This window comes from Pseudophryne corroboree, chromosome 6, assembly GCF_028390025.1.
Source record: "Pseudophryne corroboree isolate aPseCor3 chromosome 6, aPseCor3.hap2, whole genome shotgun sequence".
NCBI classification, from domain to species: domain Eukaryota; kingdom Metazoa; phylum Chordata; class Amphibia; order Anura; family Myobatrachidae; genus Pseudophryne; species Pseudophryne corroboree.
In genome coordinates, this window is record NC_086449.1 from 313,346,660 (window position 1) to 313,367,087 (window position 20,428).

General features: G+C 46.2%; 1 protein-coding gene and 1 long non-coding RNA gene across 2 annotated transcripts in view; one reads left to right on the forward strand and one right to left on the reverse strand.

Annotated features, from left to right (window-relative positions):
- Positions 1 to 20,428, forward strand: part of LOC134932131 (proprotein convertase subtilisin/kexin type 5-like) — a 420,509-nt gene that overhangs the window by 39,160 nt on the left and 360,921 nt on the right. The window lies entirely within an intron of this gene.
- The window catches only part of LOC134932132 (uncharacterized), a 154,602-nt gene that overhangs the window by 17,838 nt on the left and 116,336 nt on the right, over positions 1 to 20,428 (reverse strand). The window lies entirely within an intron of this gene.

Consider the following 20,428-nt stretch of genomic DNA (forward strand, 5'->3'; position numbering starts at 1 on the left):
GTAGGCATTCTATCTGCTCTGTGTGAAAAGGTCATGGTAAGGTTGCTCCATGACACTTCCCAATTTCCCGGCTTACGGGGATTGGAGATATTAAAACATAAGAGGGACCTATCCACATGGTATTGGTGGAGCTTCAAACTAGGAGGGCTGGAGATGTTAAACCTCCGGTCCACCGGTCTCCCACCACTTAGCTCAAGTACCTCCCCTAACGTTAAAGGAAATGGTACTAGCCCTGATTTGCTATGACCCTGAGGTACTTGAGAGCATACCCAACAATCTGTTTGGTTTAATACGTTACCCACTAAGGAGTGATAGTCACTCAATGGATGCCGGTCCATATGGATATTAAAACTGGATTGGCATTTCTTTATGCACCCATCCTCAATCAAATTGTCACAGAGCCTACAGATACAGTTTTCTTCAGCTAACAATCCATCACAATTTCTTCTATCGGACCGTTTTCTGATACTCGCCTTTGCTTGTTGGTTTGGTTGATCTTGGAAAACTACGCCTCCATCATCATAATCGGAACCCATTCCAGAACCTCTCTCGACCTCTATGGTACTCTCGCCGGAACAGACTGCTCTGGTCAACATCATGGTTAACATCAAAATCCGGATCACAGTCTCTTGGGGCAAGTCCATCTTTGAGGAGGAAATAGAGAAGAATGAGAAGGGGGAAAAAGAAATTTTAAGGGAGAGGGGATGGGAAGTGGAGAAAAACAATAAAAGGGAGAAGGGAGTCAACAACTGCTTTCGGTCTTCAAGGCTCAGGTGCCGCCTCAGTCCACCTGGAACAGACACTCCAGTGATACAACCTCTACCGTCTGTTCCTTATCACGGGACTTCTCTGGATCAGCAACCTTTTTGCAGTGGGATGAATGGACCCAAGTCTCTCTCTCAGCAACCTTCAATGCTGTGGTGCTAGTCAATAAGACCTGGTATGGTCCTTCCCATCTATCAATAAGACAACCTGAGCGTAGAAAATTTCGTATCATTACATAATCCCCAGGTTCAATGTCATGACAATTACTATCTGGTAAATCAGGAATCACCAACTTCAGATTATCATTTTGATTCCTCAACTGCTTACTCATGTTAATCAAGTATTTTACAGTCACTTCATTGTTACATTTCAAATCATCCTGAGGGTTAATCATGACATGCGGTTGTCGACCAAACAGAATTTCAAAAGGGGACAGGTTAAGAGGGGACCTGGGAGTGGTTCTGATGCTATACAAGACAATGGGTAAAGCTTCTGGCCACGTCAATCCTGTCTCTGCCATTACTTTACTCAATTTATTTTTAATAGTGCTGTTCACTCTTTCGACCTTCGAACTCGCCTGTGGACGGTACGGAGTGTGCAGCTTGCTATCAATACCCATTAATTTACACATTCCTTGAAAGACATCACCGGTAAAATGGGTACCCCTATCACTTTCGATTATTCTAGGGATACCATATCTACATACAAATTCCTGCACAATTTTCTTAGCTGTAAACATAGCGGTATTTGTAGCTGCTGGAAATGCTTCGACCCAATTCGAGAAAACATCTATACAAACAAGTACATATTTCAAATTTCGACATGGGGGTAATTGAATGAAGTCAATTTGTATTACCTGGAAAGGGCCGCCGGCAGGTGGGATATGGGATGGTTCTGTAGGTATTGCTTTTCCAATATTCTTTCTCAGACAGGTAAGGCATGACATTGCTCTTTTACCCGCATGAGAGGAGAATCCTGGGGCGCACCAGTATGCTCTTACCAATTTGCACATTCCCTCCTTGCCTAGATGAGTCAACCCATGAGCTGCTTCAGCCAGACATGGAAGATATGCTCTGGGGGCCACTGGTTTACCATGTCCATCCGTCCAGAGCCCTGAGGACTCCTGGCCATATCCCTTTGCCTTCCAGACTGCTCTTTCCTGTGTGGAACACAAATTCTGCATCTCACACAACTTCTGTGTGTTGATGGTATTAAATACCATCAGTTGTGTGGTGTCTGTCTGTATGGGGGTAGCAGCTGCAAGCTTTGCGGCTTCGTCTGCTCGGCTGTTACCAAGGGATACTGGGTCTTGGCTATATGTATGTGCTTTACATTTGATAACAGCCACTCTGTCGGGTTCCTGTATCGCTGTTAGAAGCCTTTTTATATAAGCTGCATGCGCTATCGGTGTACCAGCTGCCGTCATGAAATTTCTGAGGCGCCATAGGGCTCCGAAATCATGTACTACCCCGAAGGCGTATCTAGAATCGGTGTAGATATTGGCTGACTTACCCTTAGCCAATTCACATGCTCTGGTTAGGGCGACCAGTTCAGCAACCTGGGCTGAGTGAGGTGGACCTAGCGGTTCCGCTTCTATGGTGTCTTGGTCATCTACGACTGCGTATCCAGTACACAAGTCTCCCGAGTCTGACTGTCTGTGACAACTACCGTCCGTGTAGAACGTGAGTTCTGCATCTTCCAGTGGATTGTCACTGATGTCAGGCCTTGCGGTAAAATTTTGGGTCAAATATTCCATACAATCATGTGTATCTTCCTTTGTATTAAATCCTCCTTCCCCATCACTCTCACCTTCCACCCTTTGTGTCTGACCAGGCACACCTGGGAGAAATGTTGCAGGATTTAATGCGCTGCATCTCCTTATGGTGATGTTTACTGGGGCCATTAATGCCAATTCCCATCTTGTAAACCTTGCTGATGAGACGTGTCTGGTTTGGGCAGAATTTAATAAGGCAGATACCGCATGTGGTGTATGGATTGTGAGGTTGTGGCCTAGCACGACATCTTCGCTTTTTGTCACTAGCAATGCTATCGCCGCAACGCTACGCAAGCATGTGGGGAGGGATCGTGCTACCGTGTCTAGCTGAGCGCTGTAGTATGCAACTGGCCTGCTGGCGTCACCGTGCTTTTGGGTTAGTACACCTGCTGCGCACCCAGCACTTTCTGTTCCGTATAGTTCAAAGGGTTTCCCATAGTCTGGCATACCTAGTGCTGGCGCCTGCGTTAGGCACTGTTTGAGTCTCTCAAATGCTGTTTCGGATTCGTCTGTATGCGAGATCCTATCAGGTTTGTTTGAGGAGACCATTTCCTGCAAAGGTAACGCCAATATGGAAAACCCTGGGATCCAATTACGGCAATACCCACACATTCCTAAAAACGTCCTGATCTGTTGCTGGGTTTGTGGCAGTGTCATGTCTCTAATGGCTTGGATTCTATCAGCGGTCAGGTGTCTCAGTCCTTGTGTTAGACAGTGTCCCAAATATTTTACCTTAGTTTGGCATAATTGCAACTTGTCTTTGGAAACCTTATGTCCTGTGTCTGAAAGATGAAACAGGAGCTGTTTCGTATCCTTCAGGGAAGCTTCCAGCGAATCTGAACACAGTAGTAAATCATCTACATACTGTATCAATACTGATCCACTCTCCGGTTGGAAAGACTGTAAACAATCATGCAAAGCCTGAGAAAATATACTTGGACTATCTATGAAACCTTGGGGTAACCGAGTCCACGTGTATTGGACTCCTCTGTATGTGAATGCAAACAAATATTGGCTGTCAGGGTGCAGAGGTACCGAAAAGAATGCGGAGCAGAGGTCAATAACAGTGAAAAATTTGGCAGTGGGAGGAATTTGCATTAGGATGACAGCTGGATTAGGCACTACGGGGAACTGACTCTCAACTATTTTGTTAATCCCCCTTAGATCCTGCACTAGCCTGTAACCCCTCCCCCCACTCTTTTTAACAGGGAAGATGGGACTATTTGCTGTGCTGGACGTTCTTACTAGAATGCCCTGTTGTAGCAAGCGCTCTATTACTGGGAAAACTCCTAACTCCACCTCTGGCTTCAGAGGATACTGTGGGATTTTTGGAGCTATCCTACCATCTTTTACTTGTACAACTACTGGAGCTACGTTTGCCATTAATCCAGTGTCCTGTCCATCTTTTGTCCAAAGTGACTCTGGTATCTGAGATGTCATTTCTTCTATTTGGGATGGATTCCTATTTGTCATAATGGGATGTGACATTAATTTTGATGGGGAGTCTAACATGTCTCGTACTTCCTGAGCGTGATTCTCAGGAATGTCCAAGAATACACCTTCAGGAGTACAATAAATGACGCAACCCATTTTACATAGTAAGTCTCTTCCCAGGAGATTGGTTGGTGCCGATGCAGCTAGCAAAAACGAGTGCTTGGTATGCAAAGGCCCTATTGTAATCTCGGCTGGTTTGCTAACAGGGTAGTGCTGGACTACTCCTGTTACTCCCATGGCTGGAACTGTCCTACCAGTGGTTCTCATGCCCACTGTCGAATTTATCACTGACTTGGCCGCCCCTGTGTCTACAAGAAAATTTAAAGTTTTACCAGCTACATTGATTGCAATCTCTGGTTCACTTCCAAGACTGGCAATCAATTTCACTGGCTGCAGATTACAGGTATGGCCACACCCCTAGTGGGTATGCTGACCTCCCTGAATCCCGGTGGCAGCGACTACTTGTGAGGGAGTTAGCTGGGAACTACCAGAGGCATGCCAATCTCTGTTCGGGGGGTATCTTTTTGTTTCTCCTGTGTGTGGCTCAAAACTCCGCCTCTGTGGACCCTGCTCCCAATGTCGTGTGTCGTGTCGTTGTCTAGGGGGTTGAAAAGATCTTTGTACACTCTTTGTTCTACAGTCTCGTGCATAGTGTCCCTGTTTGTTACAAGAAAAACATGTTATTACACTTGACTTACCCACAGGATTCGGTGGTACATACGCAGGCTGCCTTGTGGTCAGCGCCTGTATACTTACTGACATCAACTTATCACTTTGCGACTCCCTGTGTCTAGTGATGTTTCTGTCGTGATCAATAGCAGCCTCTCTCAATGTGGACACCGACAGACCTCGCCAACATGGTTGCGTGGTCTGAACCCTAGTCTTTAATGTTTCCTTTAAACCATCCATCAGTACAGATACTGCTACTTCTTGGTGGTTTGGGTTGGTCCTAATGTCTTCTATTCCAGTGTACTTTGCCATTTCTAATAGTGCCCGATGAAAATATTCTGTTGCCGTTTCGGACTCTTTTTGTCTAATGGAGAATATTTTGTTCCATTTAACAACGGCTGGGAAATACTCCTTTAGCTGTAAATTTATCCTTTTTACGTTATCTTTGTTGTACACATCTGAAAGTGGTACATCTTTATCTAGTCCACAATCAGCTAAGAATTGAACTGAGTCGACATTTGAAGGTAAACAAGCTCTTAGCAGTATCTGCCAATCTTTGTTGTTGGGCTCTACAGTGTTCCCTAGATCCCTGATGTATTTTTGGCTAGCAACTAAGTCTTTCCTGGGGTCAGGAAATTCGGACACTATTGTTCTTAATTCCATTCGGGAAAATGGTGTGTACATGGCAATGTTCCTTATGGGAGTGGCTCCTGATACATCTGTTTTCCCATTGGGAACTGCTATTACTCTAACAGGGTTAACTCTAACAACCTCATTCTGTGTAGATTCTACAACTTGTGGTGGAATTGTTTCGGTATAATGCATGGTGCCGTACTTACCCGTTGACACGACCTCACCTATCCCTCCGCTAGGGGCCTTCGCTAATCTCGTGGGTGTTGCTGTGCCTACTGTGGTCTCTGCTATGGTGGCTGCGAGAGAGAGAGCTGAAATTGTTGCTGAATCGTCTTCTTGATCACACTCCTGAGGAAAGTTCAAAACAGGGTACAACTTGCACGGGTTAATACTTGCATGAGTTACTTGGTTAACATCATTAACATTTACAGGGTTACTAAGTGTTTGTGTTTTACAACCCAGTGCGTTTCTCTCCGTAATCAACTTCTCTCCTGCTATGTATGGTGGTGGCGGGGCTGTGGCTATCAGTTTCCTGACTGCCCCAGATCCCGCCGCCAGAGCCAAACCTCTCTGTATCTCACCTTCCTGTTGCCACAACTGTAAATAATCATGATGCTGAATTCGTCTCTTTGTTGATTTTACGAGACATATCCTCCTCCTTAAATTTTGTAACACTTCTGGACTGAAGCTACCTATTCTTGGGAATTTCTCCCTGTCTTGTACAGTCATTCTCTCCCATTCATCACATAAAACCTCTGTGTGACTTCCGTATTTTTCACACATGATGTACCTTGCCGACCCGACTGGTCGGTTCTCTGAATCAACCCGAACCGAGGTTGATCGCCCCCTACCTGAACAATTGGCCCCCATAATCTGCAGGTGTTGCTTACTACTCCTTTGATCTTTATATCACGGTCTTCAGCGAACCCTTACAGCAAACCAAATTATTCAAAATAGGCCGGCGGTGGCGGTTTACCGAGTACCCCACTCACTCGCCCACCTCGACCAATACGACCTGATCACACCGATATGGTGCTGGCGTACTCGATAGAGGGCCCTACCAAAAAACCTTCTGTTTACTGGAACATATGAGGGTTACCCGCAGGACACTTACTCTTTCCAGTAAAGGTGGGGTTGTTAGATAGTTCCTGAGTGACCAGCGAACTTCCCTTTAAAAATAAAAAATTACACAAATCACGTCAGAATGTACAACTAGCGTTTATGACCTTTGTACGCAAAATGATACTAGTCAGGTTTACTAATGCACACAATGACGTGCGGTACAATCGTTCAGTACATAAGCACTACCTGTTATGTACTGAGAGATCAATGGAATCGAAAATTGCGGCTGCGAATTCCTTCAGCCAGAGCTTCAAATGGCCTATATGGGTTTTTAGCACCAACCCCCGGGGTTGTGCTTCTTGTACCTTTATAGCGGACCTTCTTGTACCTTATGACCTCCTGGTCTTGTTACCTTGTGACCTCCTGGTCTTGTTACCTTGTGATCCGCTATACTCTAATGCTCATATTTTATTTAACCAAGGATGCCTCCTTAGCCACCGTATATGTCACTTACACGTATGTCCTTTACGAGTACCCGATTTCTTTTTGGTTCAACCTCTAAGTTATATAAACTTATGTATACAAAAACACACTCACTCAACACATGTACACTTTTGCTTCCACTTCTATTTCTGCGCAGAAATTTTCTTTAGCCCAGCTGTGTTACCAATTAGGAGCAGGATCTGTTAAACTAAATTTCAGATTTCCAAAAATAGATTTGCGTTATTTACCGCGTCGCGTTATCTACCGCTGTGCGTTACTTATCGCCTTATCACAACTTGAGCTACGTGGGCGTAACCGGACGCTACGTTGCGTAATGTACGCTGCGTGCGTCTGCCTTTGGATTGCGTACGCTATTCTTTGTTAGAGACACGTGTACGCAAAACAAAGATCCACCGTAACACAATTTTTATTTTTATCAATGTAGATGATCCCTGATCATCTACCGCACACCACACTGACTGCCTTATCTCCCAGACAAGCCGTGTGTTGGTCTATACTTTAACTATTACCTCTACTATGAAATAACAGCAAATCTCTTTTAGCACTTTCTATCAACTATAAAAATTGGCAAACAGGAATAGTGATATACGAAATTGAAAAAAAGAAATGCAGATATATATGTATGCGTGCGTGTATACGCAAGACAGAAGAGAAATAAACAGTTTTAAAAGACACAAGCGTTTTGTTCTTACTTCCGGTTCCCGGATTCCTTCAGCACTCTTTATCTAAGCGAAGCAGACGCTTATCCCGTCAGCACTGTGAGACAACCTCCCACCCTTTGCTGGGGGATAATGTCTGCTGATCTACCTAGTGCAGATATGAGAAGGACAGGACGAGTCCCCAATTGACAATGTTAAATTCTTTTGTCGTATAAACAACCCTTAATGAAGTCTAAGAACACAGTACGCTGTTTACTTAAGAAGTACCGTAAGGGTACGCTAGTTGCGTAACGATCGCTTAGCCGTAGGCGAGACGCTCAAGCGTCACGTTCGCTCACGGCCCAGTGATCACAGGACAGCACGTTATTGGCGATGACTAGAGTAATGATTCGCTATGGCGTAGCGGACGCTCGAGACCACGAGGAGATCACCAGCGGCGCAGACGCTCACAACGCTATACCTTTATGTCTAAACCTTTTATCAATGAAATACACAGAATACCTTAATGTGAATACAGGGTGTAAGTGCAACCTTGTGTAACCTGACTAACTACAAAGCTGCTTGAGCGTCACCGACGCTCAAGTGAACACTTAAAACTATAGGAAATACACAGATACTGGTTTAGGGTCCAAAGCCTATTATCTGTATTATAACTATTATACTTGCAAAAAGAATCACAGTACAAATGATACACTACAATATAACAGAGACTTCCTAACCAAATAACTATACAAGAAATACAATACAATACAATACTATGCTGATCTAATACAATACAATACTAGTCAATGGGAGATACGAGAGAAAGAGAAGGGAGAGAGAGAGAGAGAGAGAGAGAGACGGAGAGAGAGAGATTGGCTCACAGTAAGACAATATGATTACGGAGAGAAACTTACGCACAAAGGGTATGATCGCATGCGCCTCGATATCCAGCTCCCGATTATCAGCAAGAAAACCGTTGATGAGAGTGAAGTTGGATATGGTCGGCCTGCCTATTTATGCCCCACACACAATGCAATCTCATAGTCCCTACAATCCCATTGTCCATTGGACGAAGGAATTCGGCCCCGCATCATAACAAAAGGTCATAGGTTGATTCATACAGGTGGGCTGTGACGATTTCCAACAGCTCAGGTGGGTGGGAAACTGGGTTTCCCGCCGCATACCTGAGTATGAGTAAATAATAGAAATGGACATAAACTTCTTATGTCCATAACTATCCGCACGAGCGATTAATACGCTCCAAACCAACACCGGAATATTGTTAATTAAATACTCTTCCGATGGGTACCAAACACTGCTGTATGACTCCTGTTAGACCCTTCCTACAATACAAAGAGGGATTCCTCCGTTCAGGGACATTCTATATTAACCAAACTTTCAGAATCTATCAATGGGACCATGATCTACAAACTACATTAATTGTGGAAATATGTAACAATTGGGTCGCACGCTACGACTACATACTCCTTACCGTAAATACGCATACCGATGCGAGCGGGTGCACGCATCAGCGGGTATGCGCTATCACGGGAAAGCGCACGCATGCGCAGCGCGGGCCAGCGTGAGGTGCAAATATGGCAGCGTGTATAGGGATATTTTTCTGACTTTGACACACCCGTTAGTGAACCCACTGGTGGCTGAAATTTCGGAGACGCGCCCCCACCGATCCTGGCTCCACCTGTGGAGCCCCAGCGTCATGCGGTGGATTTAGTGGAAGCCGGGGAGGACTTCTGTTCCTGGGAACTAGCTGTATTGTGCAGCTTCATCCCTCTACCCCTGCCTCTGGCAAGAAAGGAGGCACCTCGGACTCTCTTGCCTCTTTGTGATCGAAAGGACTGCATTTGGTAATATGGTGCTTTCTTAGGTTGTGAGGGAATATATGGCAAAAAATTTTACTTCCCAGCCGTAGCTGTGGAAACTAGGTCCCAGAGACCGTCCCCAAACAATTCCTCACCCTTGTAAGGTAAAACCTCCATGTGCCTTTTTGAGTCGGCATCACCTGTCCATTGCCGAGTCCACAGGACCCTTCTGGCAGAAATCGACATTGCATTTATTCTAGAGCCCAGTAGGCTAATGTCTCTCTGGGCATCTCTCATATATAGGACCGCGTCTTTTATATGCCCCAGGGTCAGTAATATAGTATCCTTGTCCAAGGTATCAAGTTCCTAAGATAAAGTATCTGTCCATGCTGCTACAGCACTACACATCCAGGCCGACGCAATTGCCGGCCTTAGTAGGGTACCAGAATGTGTATAAATGGACTTCAGGATACCTTCCTGCTTTCTATCCGCAGGATCTTTTAGGGTGGCCGTATCCTGTGACGGCAGGGCTACCTTCTTAGATAAGCGTGTCAAAACTTTGTCTACCCTAGGGGAGGATTCCCAGCGTAACCTGTCCGTTGGCGGGAAAGGATACGCCACAAGCAACCGTTTGGAAATCTGCATTTTTCTATCTGGAGATTCCCAAGCTTTTTCACATAACTCATTTAACTCATGTGAAGGGGGAAAGGTCACCTCATGCCTTTTTTCCCCAAACATATAAACCCTCTTGTCAGGGACTGGGTTTTCCTCTGAGATATGCAATACATCCTTCATTGCTATAATCATGTAGCGGATGGCTTTAGCCATTTTAGGCTGCAACTTTGCATCATCGCCATCGACACTGGAGTCAGAATCCGTGTCGATATTTGTGTCAACAATTTGGGATAGTGGGCGCTTCTGAGACCCTGACGGCCTCTGCGCTGTAGGAGCAGGCATAGGTTGAGACCCTAACTGTACCAAGGCTTCAGCTTTATCCAATCTTTTATGCAAGGAATTAACATTATCATTTAAAACCTTCCACATATCCATCCAATCGGGCGTCGGCGGCGATCCCACATTCATTTGTACCTGCTCTGCTTCCACATAGCCTTCCTCGTCAAACATGCCGACACAAGCGTACCGACACACCACACACACAGGGGATGCTCTATTTGAGGACAGAACCCCCACAAGGACTTTTGGAGAGACAGAGAGAGAGTATGCCAGCACACACCCCAGCGCTATATGACCCAGGAATTACACAGTAACTTAGTGTTTACCCAGTAGCTGCTGTATATGCTGATTTTGCGCTAAATGTATGTGCCCCCCCTCTCTTTTTACCCTCTTTCTACCGTGAATCTGCAGGGGAGAGCCTGGGGAGCTTCCGCTCAGCAGAGCTGTGGAGAGAAAATGGCGCTGGTGAGTACTGAGGAAGAAGCCCCGCCCCCTCAGCGGCGGGCTTCTGTCCCGCGATTTTGTGTAAAATAATGGCGGGGGCTCATGTATATATACAGTGCCCAACTGTATATATGCCCACTTTGCCAAGAGGTCTCTAAATTGCTGCCCAGGGCGCCCCCCCCTGCGCCCTGCACCCTACAGTGACCGGAGTGTGTGGGTTTAATGTGGGAGCAATGGCGCACAGCTGCAGTGCTGTGCGCTACCTCATGTGAAGACTGGAGTCTTCTGCCGCCGCTTTTGAAGTCTTCTTGCTTCTCACGCCGGCTTCTGGCTTCTGACTCTGCGAGGGGGACGGCGGCTCTGGGATCGGACGACCAAGGGTGCGTTCCTGTGTTCGATCCCTCTGGAGCTAATGGTGTCCAGTAGCCTAAGAAGCATGACCTATCCACAGTGAGTAGGGCTGCTTCTCTCCCCTCAGTCCCACGTAGCAGAGAGTCTGTTGCCAGCAGACCTCTCTGAAAATAAAAAAATCCTGACAAAATACTTCTATTCAGCAAGCTCAGGAGAGCTCACTAAAGTGCACCCAGCTCGTCCGGGCACAGATTCAAACTGAGGTCTGGAGGAGGGACATAGAGGGAGAAGCCAGTGCACACCAGTATTCCTAATTCTTTCTTAAAGTGCCCTGTCTCCTGCGGAGCCCGTCTATTCCCCATGGTCCTTACGGAGTCCCCAGCATCCACTAGGACATTAGAGAAATTACTATATTATTATTCTCTGTGTATGATGCTAATACACAAAGATATGTGCAAAAGGAGTTTTATGGGAGGCCCATTTGTAACTGACACATGTAAATTACAGCTGTTAATGGATACTCCGCGCTTTGCTGTGGGCGTCTGAAGTGGTGGTGTCTGGGGCTGGCAGGAAAGCGGGAGACTTGCCTAGGGATGGCCATCAGTGTGGTAATCATCGATGTCACTATAGTAAGTGACCATTGATGGCTGCCAACTGTGTAATGGATGACTATCGATGGTTTCCACAACCGATGGTTGTCCCATTTCTTTCACTGACAGGCCCGTGGGCCAATCAGAATGTAGGTGTCAGAGGCAAAGCTATGATCTGTGTCCCGACACCTTGTTAAAAATAATAAACATTTGGTTATGTCATGCCATCGATGGAGGGAAACCATCTGGTTTCACCATTCATGGCAAAAGTATTATAAGTCAGCCATAAAGCATCAATGATTTTGAATCATCGATGGCCGATGGCTTTTCCCAGACTTGGCAGTCTTTCTGGTGGGTCGGGAGCACCACCTTATTTTTGGGAGCCTCCCAGCTGTTCCGGGTAGGTAGGCTAGTATGACCTGTGCCTTTGAAAATCCTTCACTTGACAAAGTGGTCCTTTCTATCCTGTTATGCCTTTTACTGGGGCAGATGTTTTAAGTCTGGAGAAGGCATAAAGAAGTGATAAAGCAGTGATAAGTGCAAGGTGATAACGCACCAGCCGATCAGCTCCAATATGTAAATTGACAGTTATGAGTTGATTGGCTGGTGCGTTATCACTTTGTACTTATCCCCACTTTATCACTTCTTTATGCCTTCTCCAGGCTATATACATCTGCCCCATTATTTGGAATCTTCCCCTCCATATTCCTGCTCTTGCCCCTGGCAACTACATAAAACTAGTAATAGGCTTCAGGCTTCAACAGAACCTTCCACTTTCCTACAGTACATAAGTGTACATGGGGGGTAATTCCAAGTTGATCGCAGCAGGAATTCTGTTAGCAATTGGGCAAAACCATGTGCACTGCAGGGGAGGCAGATATAACATGTGCAGAGAGAGTTAGATTTGGGTGTGGTGTGTTCAATCTGCAATCTAATTTGCAGTGTAAAAATAAAGCAGCCAGTATTTACCCTGCACAGAAATAAAATAACCCACCCAAATCTAACTCTCTCTGCAAATGTTATATCTGTCCCCCCTGCAGTGCACATGGTTTTGCCCAACTGCTAAAAAATTTCCTGCTGCGATCAACTTGGAATTACCCCCATGGTCTGTAAAACTGAGGACATCTGAATTATGAGGAACTTGACATAGCGTGTCACAATTCATGGGAGACTTTTACTCAAGTAAAGACTTTCAATAGATAAACAAAAAAGCACCTAAAATTTACTATACAAATCATGATCATATAAATTTTGTCTACAAACGTGTCACCTTTGTTAAAGAAACACATATTTTCTGATGTTCTGTACTGTTCAGATAAGATAGTACATGTGAAGGGAATTGTGTAACAAAAGTTATTAATCACTTCTGCTTGTTATCTGCAGAGTGCATGTGGCAGGGACACTGAATACATGTGAAACATGTTGATTCTGCACATTTTATTACATCAAATACTGCTTTACTCACCGTGGAGAGGCCTTAGCCTGCATAACAAATGTATATTTAATGTTATTAGAATTATGAGTTTATCACTGCTGTGGTCTCCCTAATGCCTGTTTAAGAAAATGAAGAGTGTAGATAATTGAGGCACTGCAATTTCTGTTACCAACACTATGAAAGAGCTGCAATTCCTTTTAGTGATAATTGGGAATTTCAAGGATGTGTTTCTTTAGAAAGAGACTGATACCTGAAAGAACAAAGCAGTGTATTCTTTGTTGTCATATTTATAGTCATATTTAGTCATGCAAGATGTATGTGCAGAGTGTATTTTCAGATTTTGGCAAATAATAGCTTACATTTTAGATTCTTTAGAAACCATTACAATTCCTAATTTTCACACATGATAAACGCTTCATGCAGGATAATGTGATACATATAATGTATACTTCACCACATTCTGTGCAACAATGTTTGTCCTCAAGTGCAATTACTCCTAATCAATGAAACGGCTTGTCATGCTTTCTATCATCAATAGATTCAGTGACTACCTAAAAATTATAAATGTATTAATTACTGTATTACTTATCTCTCAGATGAGTTGTCCCATTGGCATTGTTTTTGTGTCAAAAGGGTGAATGCATGCAAAAATAAATAAGAATTTACTCACCGGTAATTCTATTTCTCGTAGTCCGTAGTGGATGCTGGGAACTCCGTAAGGACCATGGGGAATAGACGAGCTCCGCAGGAGACTGGGCACTCTAAAAGAAAGATTAGGTACTATCTGGTGTGCACTGGCTCCTCCCTTTATGCCCCTCCTCCAGACCTCAGTTAAGGAAACTGTGCCCGGAAGAGCTGACACAACAAGGAAAGGATTTGAAATCCAGGGTAAGACTCATACCAGCCACACCAATCACACCGTACAACTTGTGATAACCATACCCAGTTAACAGTATGAACAACAACTGAGCCTCAGTAACAGATGGCTCATAACAATAACCCTTTAGTTAAGCAATAACTATATACATGTATTGCAGAGAGTCCGCACTTGGGACGGGCGCCCAGCATCCACTACGGACTACGAGAAATAGAATTACCGGTGAGTAAATTCTTATTTTCTCTGACGTCCTAGTGGATGCTGGGAACTCCGTAAGGACCATGGGGATTATACCAAAGCTCCCAAACGGGCGGGAGAGTGCGGATGACTCTGCAGCACCGCATGAGCAAACTCAAGGTCCTCAGCCAGGGTATCAAACTTGTAGAACTTAGCAAACTTGTTTGACCCCGACCAAGTAGCAGCTCGGCAAAGCTGTAAAGCCGAGACCCCTCGGGCAGCCGCCCAAGAAGAGCCCACCTTCCTTGTGGAACGGGCTTTCACCATTTTGGATGCGGCAATCCAGCCGCAGAGTGAACCAGCTGAATCGTGCTATAGATCCAGCGAACAATAGTCTGCTTCGAAGCAGGAGCGCCAACCTTGTTGGCTGCATACAGAATAAACAGCGAGTCAGACTTTCTGACTCCCGCCGTTCTGGAAACATAAATTTTCAAAGCCCGGACTACGTCCAGCAACTTGGAATCCTCCAAGTCCCTAGTAGCCGCAGGCACCACAATAGGCTGGTTCAAATGAAACGATGATACCACCCTAGGAAGAAATTTGGGACGAGTCCTCAATTATGCCCTGTCCATATGGAAGATCAGATAAGGGTTTTTACATGACAAAACTGCCAATACTGACACACGCCTAGCCGAAGCTAAGGCCAATAGCATGACCACTTTCCACGTGAGATATTTTAGCAAGGAGGCTGAATATGCAGCACCCCCGGAACAACGTCTGAACTTCAGGCAGTGAATTTAGAGAAAATGTATAGGGCCGAAATCTTGACCTTTATGGATCCTAATTTTAGGCCCATAGTCACTCCTGACTGTAGGAAGTGCAGGAATCGACCCCGCTGGAATTCCTCTGTAGGGCCTTCCCGGCCTCACACCAAGCAACCTATTTTCGCCATATACAGTGAAAAAGTCTTGCTGTCACGTCTTTCCTAGCCTTTATCAGCGTAGGAATAACTGCATCCGGAATGCCCTTTTCCGCTAGGATCCGGCGTTCAACCGCCATGCCGTCAAATGCAGCCGCGGTAAATTTTGGAACAGACAGGGCCCCTGTTGCAACATGTCCTGTCTGAGAGGCAGAAGCCCTGAGTCCCCTGAGAGCATTTCCTGCAGCTCCGGGTACCGAGTCCTTCTTGGCCAATTCGGAGCAACGAATATTGTTTTCACTCCTCCTTTTATTACAAATCTCAGCCCTTGGGTATGAGAGGAAGAGGAGGGAATACAGAGAACGACTGGAACACCCACGGTGTTACTAGTGCGACCACAGCTATCACCTGAGGGTCCCTTGACCTGGCGTAAAACCTTTTTTAGCTTTTTATTGAGGTGGGACGCCATCTAGTCCACCTTAGGCAGTTCCCATCAATTTGCAAACTGCGTGAAGACTTCCTGATGAAGTCCCCACTTTTCCGGGTGGAGGTCGTGCCTGCTGAGGAAGTCTGCTTCCCAGATGTCCACTCCCGGAACGAACACTGCTGACAGTGCGCTTACTTGATTCTCCGCCCAGCGAAGAATTCTGGTGGCTTCTACCCTCGCCACCCTGCTCATTGTGCCGCCTTGGCGGTTTACATGAACCCCTGCGGTACTGACTGGATCAGAACCGGTTGGTCGCGAAGCAGGATCTCCGCTTGACTTAGGGCGTTGTATATGGCCCTTAGTTCCAGGATATTGATGTGAAGGCAAGTGAGTTGACTTGACCACAGACCTTGGAAATTTCTTCCCTGTGTAACTGCCCCCCACCCTCGGAGGCTTGCATCCGTGGTCACCAGGATCCAGTCCTGAATGCCGAATCTGCGGCCCTCGAGAAGGTGAGCACTCTGCAGCCACCACAGGAGAGACACCGTGGCCCTGGGGGATAGGGTGATTAACCGATGCATCTGAAGAGGTGATCCGGACCACTTGTCCAGTAAGTCCCATTGGAAGGTCCTCGCATGGAACCTGCCTAAGGGGATGGCCTTGTATGATGCCTCCATCCTTCCCAGGACTCGAATGCAGTGATGCACTGACACCTGTTTTGGTTTTAATAGATTCCTGACCAGTGTCATGAGCTCCTGAGCTCTCTCTATCGGGAGATAAACCCTTTTCTGGTCTGTGTTTAGGATCGTGCCTAGGAGAGGCAGATGAGCTGTAGGAACCAACTGCGACTTTGGAATATATAGAATCCAGCCGTGTTACCGTTACACTTCCAGAGAAAGTGATACGCTGTTCAGCAACTGCTCTCTTGATCTCGCTTTTATGAGGAGATCGTCCAAGTACGTGATAATAGTGACTCCTTGCTTCCGCAGGAGCACAATCATATCCGCCATTACCATGGTGAATATTCTCGGGGCCGTGGAGAGACCAAACGGCAACATCTGAAATTGGTAATGACAATCCCGTACCGCAATTCTGAGGTACGCCTAATGAGGTGGATAAATGGGGACCTGAAGGTATGCATCCCTTATGTCCCGATTCACAATAAAGTCTCCCCCTTTTTAGGCTTGCACTGACCGCTCTTAGCGATTCCATCTTGAACTTGAACCTTCTCAGGTATATGTTCAGGGATTTTTAATTCAATATGGGTCTGACCGAACCGTCTGGTTTCGGGATTACAACATGGTCTTATTATAACACCCTCTTGTTGAAGGAGGGGACCCTTGACCACCACCTGTTAAAGATACAATTTGTGAATTGCAGTTAACACTGGCTCCCTCTCTTGGGGGGAAGCCCGCAGGGCCGTCGGTGAGGGGGCATCTTCTCACAGTTCAGCTTGTATCCCTGAGACACAATATCTATTGCCCAGGGATCGAACAGGGAGTGCACCCACTTGTGGCTGAACTTACGAAGGCGTGTCCCCACCGGGCCTAGCTCCGCCTGTGGAGCCCCAGCGACATTGGTGGATTTTTGTAGGGGCCGGGGAGGACTTCTGTTCCTGGGAACTAGCTGCCCGGCTCTAACAAGAAAGGACGCACCTCAGACTTTCTTGTTTCTTTATTCGAAAGGCTGCATTTAATAATGTCGTGCTTTCTTAGGCTGTGCAGGAATATAAGGCAAACTAGCAGAATTACCAGCTATAGCTGTGGAGACCAGGCCCGAGAACCCTTCTCCACACAATCCTCAGCCTTCCATATGCCTCTTAAGTCGGCATCATCTGTCCAATGCATATTCTACAGGACACGTCAAGCAGAGATCGACATAGCTTTGACTCTAGGACCCAGTATACTCATGTCACTTTGGGCATGCTTTATAACAATATATCTATCACTTAAGACAGCATCTTTAATATATATTATATTGCATACTAGGGTCTCATCTCTGCTGATAAGGTACCTGTCCACGCTGCCACAGCGCTATAAACCCATGCCGACACAATCGCCGGTCTGGGTAGTATACTAGAATGTGCACGCTATCTGCAGGATCCCTGAGAATAGCAAGTGCTACCGTCTGTGCAAACAGGACACCCTAGGGGAAGATTCTCAACACATCCTGGCCCTAGTGGGGAAAGGATACAGCCTGAGAATTCTCTTGTGGGAAGCTGCCGTCTCTTGTCTGGAGATTACCGCTCTTTTTCCTCATGAGAGGAGGGAAATTTACCTCAGCATTCTTCCCCTTAAACATGTGTACTCTCGTGTCAGGGACAGATGAGTCATCAGTGATATGCAAATCATCTTTTATTTCAATAATCATATATTGAATACCTTCTAGCCATCTTGGCTGTAACTTTGCATTATCGTAGTCGACAGTGGAGTTAAACTCCACGTCGATACCAGTGTTTGTTATTATGGATAGTGAGCATTGAGAGACTCTGAAAGTCTCTGTGACATAGGGACAGACCTGGGTAGATTTCCTGTCTGTTCCCTAACCATTTGTGCAATAAATTCACCTTAGCACTTACACATATCCAAACAGGTGTCGGCGTTGTCGACGGAGACACCCTCTCACACACATATCCGCTCTATCACCTCCTTAGAGGAGCCTTTTACCTCAGACATGTCGACACACGCGTACCGACACACCACACACACAGGGGATGCTCTATTTGAGGACAGTTCCCCCACAAGGCCCTTTGGAGAGACAGAGAGAGAGTATGCCAGCACACACCCCAGCGCTATATAACCCAGGGATTACACTACAACTCAGTGTTTACCCAGTAGCTGCTGTATATACAAATTTTGCGCCTAAATTTATGTGCCCCCCCCCTCTCTTTTCACCCTTTGTGTACCAGGATACTGCCGGGGAGAGCCTGGGGAGCTTTCTTCCAGCGGAGCTGTGAAGAGAAAATGGCGCTGGTGTGCTGAGGAAGAAGGCCCGGCCCCCTCAGCGGCGGGCTTCTGTCCTGTTTCTGACTAAAAATGGCAGGGGTTTTACACATATACAGTCACAGACTGTATTATGTGTATATAATGCCAAAAGGTATTCTTATTGCTGCCCTGGGCGCCCCCCCCCCCCCCCAGCGCCCTGCACCCTACAGTGACCGGAGTGTGTGGTGTGCAGTGGGAGCAATGGCGCACAGCTGCAGTGCTGTGCGCTACCTTAATGAAGACCGGAGTCTTCTGCCGCCGATTTCATCTCCTTCTTCTGTCTTCTGGCTCTGCAAGGGGAACGGCGGCACGGCTCCGGGAACGGACGATCGAGGTCAGGCCCTGTGTTCGAACCCTCTGGAGCTAATGGTGTCCAGTAGCCTAAGAAGCACAAGCTAGCTGCACGCAGGTAGGTTTGCTTCTCTCCCCTCAGTCCCACGTAGCAGTGAGTCTGTTGCCAGCAGATCTCACTGAAAATAAAAAACCTAACAAATACTTTCTTTCTAGCAAGCTCAGGAGAGCCCACTAGGAGCACCCAGCTCTGGCCGGGCACAGATTCTAACTGAGGTCTGGAGGAGGGGCATAGAGGGAGGAGCCAGTGCACACCAGATAGTACCTAATCTTTCTTTTAGAGTGCCCAGTCTCCTGCGGAGCCCGTCTATTCCCCATGGTCCTTACGGAGTTCCCAGCATCCACTAGGACGTCAGAGAAATATGCATTTGAGTGTAAGGTATACATGCAGTATACCTGTAGTTTAATATTATATGCTGGATGTGTTTACTTATACCCCTTTTCCACTTCCGCTATAGCACGGGTTATTGCTGGTCGCAGCTCAGTGTAAACAGGTTAATCTGAGTCCAGTCAACCCAACTTGGCTAGCTTTCAGGGTTGGTCACAGGAAGGACCTGGGTTAGGGGGCAGTGTAAACGAATAAGCCACACTTGCCTACCTGACCCTCTCCATGAGGGAGAAAATGCTCTGTTCCTGGACTTTCCTGGTAATGTATGATTGCCATCACCTGTGGTGAAACACCTTTCTTATCAATTAACTAGCTCACCACAGGTGATGGCAATCATACATTACCAGGAAAGTCCAGGAACAGAGCATTTTCTCCCTCATGGAGAGGGTCAGGTAGGCAAGTATGGGATAAGCTGGGTCATCCTATTTGGCTCCCGATTACAGCATGGGGAGATCCATGAGGACGCTGCCTCCTGGTTCCTGCAGTGCTCACACTGATCTTGGGGCAGGACCAGTTATGTTAAAGGGCTGAGTCATAGTCTCTACTGGGGCTAATGCTGCTGCTGAGATTTCCAGAGCTACTACCCCCTTGTGCAGTGTATACGGCTCAGATTCAGGAATAATCGAGGTGGGAGCCGCGTGGAAATTGGTCAATCCCGGATGTTACCTGGCTTGGAACTGTGTTCCAAATCTTGGATCAAAACTGGGTGGAAAAGGGGTGTTAGTTTTGTGATGCATTCTGATGGAAGTGGAACAGAGAATTTCCCATGCACTTCAATAGCACATTCATTTAATTGTATATTGAAATGACTGTGTAGCGTTCTAAAAGTAAATAAATACACAAAAGAGAGTGAACATTCCACCTAATGCTGGGTACACACTGGCAGATATATTGGCCAATCAGTTGGTTGTCCAATATATCTTTTGCTGATCTGCAGGTGTGTACAAGCAATATGTCTGTGAAAGACGTCTTTCACAGATATATTGCATCTGCTGTGCAACACAGCAGATGACCAATATATCTGCAGATATATTAGTGCATCTTTCTGTGTGTATGAACAATCCCCATCTGCATATATAGCTGCAGATAGATTTAACAGCAGATATATCTTTAAGATTAATTGGCGCATCTTTCTGTGTGTATGAACAACCACCATCTGCAGACATATC